Genomic DNA, 6,000 nt, shown 5'->3' with positions numbered 1-6,000 from the left:
GGAAAATTAAATATATGTCCACAAAAACATTGAATGAAAATGTTTATGGGAAATTTAAAAAATTGATTGAGAGAGGGAGAGAGAGAGAAACATCTATGGGAGAGTGCGACATCGATTGGCTGCCTCCTGCCAATCTCCCTCATGAACATAAATTTTATTTTATTTTATTTTTAAAATATATTTTATTGATTTTTCACAGAGAGGAAGGGAGAGGGATAGATAGCCAGAAACATCGATGAGAGAGAATCATCGACCAGCCGCTTCCTGCACACACCCTATCAGGGATGTGCCCGCAACCAATGTACATGCCCTTGACCGGAATCTAACCCGGAACCCTTCAGTTTGCAGACCGACGCTCTATCCACTGAGCCAAACCGGTTTTGGCTTGAATATAAATTTTAAAATCCTAAATAAACAGACATTAGCAAACTGAAACCAGTAACATATAAAAAGGGAAATACATCATGACCCAATTGAGTTATTCCAGAAATGAAGTTTGATAATATTAGAAAAATCGATTCATGTAACCATCCACATGAACATGAGTAAAAAATAAAAACTTTGTATTGATCTCAAAAACAGAAAAAGCATCTGATAAAATTTGCCATTGTTAATAATTAACACTTTGAGCAAACTAAGAATAGAAGAGAACTTCTATAACCTGATAAGGGATATCTATTAAAAAAAACCTCTAGCAAACATCATACTTAATATTGAAGTTTTTCCTTCTGAGATCAGAAAAAGGACAAGGAAGCTTGATTTGGCGAGGAAAAAGCAAGCCTGTAATTTGCAAAGGAACTAATTTGTAGCAAGAAAATCCAAAAGAAGCTATAGATAAGTTGTTTCAATTTATAGAAATGTTTAGTACATTAGCAAAATCAACTTAAAAGTCAATTGCACAAAGACAATCCAACTGAAAAATGGTCAAAGGACTTGAATAGACATTTCTCCAAAGAAGATATACAAATGGCCAATAAATACACTAAAAATGCTCATTATTAGGAAATTGCAAATCAAAACCACAAAGAGAAACCCCTTGCATGTAGTAGCATGGCTGTTATAAAACAACGGAAAATAGCAGGTGTCCAAGAGGCTGTGGAGAAACTGGAACACTTGTACGTTACTGATGAGAATGCAAAGTGGTTCAGCTACTGTAGAAACAGTTTTATATTCCTAAAATGTTAAGCAAGGAATTCTCATGTGACACAGCAATTCAAAAGAATTGAAAACATAGATTTAAGCAGATACTTGTACACAAATGTTCGTAACAGTGTGATGAAGGAAATGAACAGTGGTGATGGCCATACAGCATTGTAAATGTAATTAATGCCACTGAATTGTACACTTAAAAATGGTTAAAATGGCAAATTTTATGTTATATAATATTTAACACACTAAGCAATCAATTGCTTATCTATATCAGCAATGGTTAGAAAATAAATTTTTAACAAGGTACCTTTTAAAAAAGTACAAAACATATAAATAACCTAGGATAAACCTAACAAAATATGAATAAGATTTTTTTTTTGAGAAACTGATATAATTTTGATAAATTTTAAAGACAAGGTAGTGCGGCCAGGCCTGGAGCAGTGGCTGCCAGGTTGGGAGTGGCCAGGCCCGGAGCGGCCGGGCCCAGAGCAACCGGGCCCAGAGCAGCCGGGTCGGGTGCGGCCAGGCCTAGAGCAGCAACAGCCAAGTCCAGAGCAACTAGGTCGGGAGCGGCAGTGGCCAGACCCGGAGCAGCTGGTTGTGGAACGAACCAGAGCAACAGAGGCCAGGCCTGGAGCAGCCAGGCCCGGAACAGTTCGCTCCTCACCTGCCCCTGCCCCACGGCTGCCTCTCAGACATGGCTGGAAACTTTTGCAGGAACTTGAGGGTCTGCTGAATCAAGTGATGAAGGCTTAGATCTGGATGTGTTGAGTTAGTATAGCGCTGGGGAGTTGATCTGTGAGTGCCTTGGGTGGGGCCTGGATGAGGCTGGTTGACCTATTTGGAAATGTTTTTTGTGTGAAGTGTATCATTGGGCATGTGGAGGTATTATTGATATGAGAAAATGCTAAGTAACAGATTTACTATCTGAAAAGGGATTTACTATCGGGGAAAGGGAGGGAGGAAGAGACTGAACATAAACTGCACCTATGGATGAGGACAATGGGGGATGGGGAGGGGGCGGAGGGTGGGGTGGGAGCCAGGTGGAGGGGGGAAGAAATGAGGAACCTTTGTAACAATATGAACAATAAAGATTGATTTTTAAAAAAAATCCTACTAAGGTTAATTTGGTTTTGTTGCACTTGTAAAGTTAATTTTAACATGATTATAGAAATGCAAGGGACCAAGAAAAAACAAGACACTCTTGAAAAATATAAAATGGAAGGACTTGCCTTACCAGTCACCAAGACATTATAACGTGTGTGTGGTTTTTTTTTCCATATATTTTATTGATTTTTTACAGAGAGGAAGGGAAAGGAAGAGTTAGAAACATCGATGAGAAAGAAACATCTATCAGCTGCCTCCTGCACACCTCCTACTGGGGATGTGCCCACAACCAAGGTATATGCCCTTGACCAGAATCAAACCTGGGACCCTTGAGTACGCAAGTCCATACTCTATCCACTGAGTCCAACCGGTTAGGGCTAGAAAAAATTTCTATTCTTTTCTTTTCTTTTTAATTATATATCTTATTGATTTTTTACAGAGAGGAAGGGAGAGGGATAGAGAGCTAGAAACATCAATGAGAGAGAAACATCGACCAGCTGCCTCCTGCGCACCCCCTACCAGGGATGTGCCCACAACCAATGTATATGCCCTTGACCGGAATCGAACCTGGGACCTTTCAGTCCTCAGACCAACGCTCTATCCACTGAGCCAAACCGGTTCCAGCTAGAAAAGATTTCTTAAAAGGAGATTTTAAAAAATGATACATTTTATCATATTAAAACTGAGAATTTTTGTTCATGAAAAGATACAATAAACAGAACCAAATGGCAAGTCACAGAACGCGAGGAGATATTTGTAATACATATAAGTGACAAAAGATACAAAGCAGTTAAAAATAGTCCAAGAGAAAAATGAGCAAAACGCTTTGAATAGGAACTTCATACTAGAGAAAACCCAAATGATTAATAAGCATGTGAGAAAAACACTCATTCATTAACAAACATGGAAATGCCAACTAAAATATAGTGTTTACATAACAACAGTATTCAAAGTCAGAGAGCGACGAGATGGAAGTGTGCTTCTGTAAGATTCTTTTTTCGTCACCAAATAAATAGCACATTCTAAATGTCAGGGGCACTCGGTCTGTTTTAGGAAAACTGTCACATCATCTGGCACAGCAGTTACATTGGGACGACCTGGGGCTGCCACTTTGTTATGTCCACCATCATCTGGTTGTTGTCGAGGGCCAGACTGATGAGTTACATGGGGACATAACAGGGACCACCACTCCTGCATCCTTTGTGGTCTGCAATCACTATCATTCTACCAAGAGTGGGTATTCCTTCTGATGTCCTATCTAGGCAAGGCGAGGGGGCCGTTTCCACTTAACTTCTGCAGCTGTTAAGTCCTAGACTCCATTCCAGTTAGGGATTAGGGGACCAGGGAAATGATCGCCAGGCGAATAAGAGGACCTCTTACACTCACTGTGGGATGAACTTGGCCAGGTCTCCTCTTATCGCCTGGCCTGTGTACGTCCTATTCTAATACAGTATGTGCTCTTTTCTAAAATTGATTTGAGAGGTAGATAGAAACGCCGATTTGTTGTTCCACTTATTATGCATTCATTGGTTGATTCCTGTAGGTGCCCCGACTAAGGATCAAACCTGCGTCCTTGGCGCATTGGAATGACATAAGCAATTGAGAGCTACCTGTCTAGGGCTCTACTATCTGTTCTTTAAAAAAAAATATATATATATAAAATTGATTTTTTTTTACAGAGATGAAGAGAGAGAGAGAGTTAGAAACATCAATAAGAGAGAAACATTGACCAGCTGCCTCCTGCACGCCCCCCACTGGGGATGTGCCTGCAACCAAGGTACATGCCCTTGACCGGAATCGAACCTGGGACCCTTCAGTCCGCAGACCGACACTCTACCCACTGAGCCAAACCGGTTTTGACTAATATGTGTTCTTAAGAGCACTTTGGTCCCCTAGTTATAAGAGTCAACTCAGACCCTGTATCCAAAGTCTTGAAAGATCTGAGATTCCCCTTTCCTCAGGGTGCAGTTGCTCTGAAAAATGGCTGTGAGCACCTTTGGAAGATGCGTGAGATCATTATTATGATATAAGCAATGTCTGTGGCATTGCAAGATTTTTCCTGAAGGAAACTGGCCTCCCCTTCGATCAATGGGCTCTGCAGCCAAAAATGCTTTGGGTCTGGAAGTTGGGGAGGGACCATGATTTTTCCTTTGCAATGGTTGACATCAGCCTTCTGCTAACACATGTGTCAAACACAAGGCCCGTGGGCCAAATCCGTCCCGCCAGGTCTTGCAATGTGGCCCGCACCGCGCTGTCATCACTGCACTCCGCTGCGTTTCCATCACAATGACAGTTTATGACTGTTCAGTAAACCATTCGGCCCCCGATTTAGGCTGGATTTTAGAATTTGGCCCCTTCTCTGATTGAGTTCGACACCCCTATGCTAACTCATTCTTGCTCATTTTTGGCTATGAAATCATGACGTACAATCATTGGCTGTCCACCTGCCTAGATGGTCTATTGGCCATCACACTACATCCCAGTTTGCCATTGGGTCCTTCTGCCCATTACAGTAATTCTGTCCACCTGGACTCTGATGACTGAGCTCTGTAACCTGGCCTCCTTCTGAGCCCGTCATACCCACTGGCTCTAGGAAGCCCAGTTCCATAGCAGCTTCTGCTACCAACAATGAAGAAAGAAGTTACTGTCTGAGGTGGCTGATCTCAAATACGAAGGACGAAATGGTTGCGATTCAATTCTGAGGACTTAGATTCTTCAAGAATGAAGGTTTGTCCCTGGCTGGTGTGGGTCAGTGGTTGGAGCATTGGCCCATGCACTGAAAAGTCACCGGTTCGGATCCTGATCAAGGGCACATGCCTGGGTGGCAGGTTCAATCCCCAGCCCTGGTTGGGGGGCATGCAGGAGGTAACCAACTGATGTGTCTCTCTCACATCGATGTTTCTCTCTCCCTCTCTTCCGCCCTCCCTCCTTCCTTTCTACTTTCTCTCTTATAAAAAAAAAAAAAAAAAAAGAAAAAGGAATGAAGGTTTGGTCACCTGGCCTGGTTAAAAACAAAGGGAAAAGTGAAAATAAAATGAGTAATGGAAGAGGAAAGTTATAAATATCAACTTCTAAGTTTCAAAAATAATTATTGTAGAAGCTATGTGTATTTTCTTTCTTGCTTGTTTTGTACCATATACTCTATATATTAATTTCCCCATCCTTTCTTTCCCTTATTATTTTATTAAGGATTTCTGTTGGTAGTGAACTTTATAATTTAGTCTTTATGTTTTCAGAATTCTCTAGAAGAAATGTGGCTGAACTACTAGGTGTACCGGTTAATAATGCAGATTTTTTTCACTAGATGGAGTTACACATATGTTGATATAGATGCAATTTGATACGTATGCTATTTTATTATATTGACAACAAGCTTCAAAACTTTATATGTCAAATGTTCTGAAGGTGTTAACATCATAGATATTTTTACACTTAAAAATGTTGAATTTTATGCCAAAAAAAGAGCATTTGCAAGAAGTTTTAATTATTAACCAGTAAAGGGTCAATCTGCAATTTTAACTGGTATCTGCATTTTTTAACTGGTAAAAGGACAATCCACATTTTTTTAACCAGTACCAGTTAATAATGCAGATGCTTGTTAAAGATTCAGCTTTTGTAATAAAAGAAAACACATTAATTTAAAGAGAAACATCAGAAGTGCTTTATTCAAAGTAATGTCCATCGCTAGCTACACATTTCCCCCATCTTTCAGGTAATTTGTGGATACCGTCCCAATAGAACTTT

This window comes from Pipistrellus kuhlii, unplaced genomic scaffold, assembly GCF_014108245.1.
Source record: "Pipistrellus kuhlii isolate mPipKuh1 unplaced genomic scaffold, mPipKuh1.p scaffold_m20_p_22, whole genome shotgun sequence".
Taxonomy (NCBI): Eukaryota; Metazoa; Chordata; class Mammalia; order Chiroptera; family Vespertilionidae; genus Pipistrellus; species Pipistrellus kuhlii.
This window is presented reverse-complemented; position numbering follows the sequence as displayed.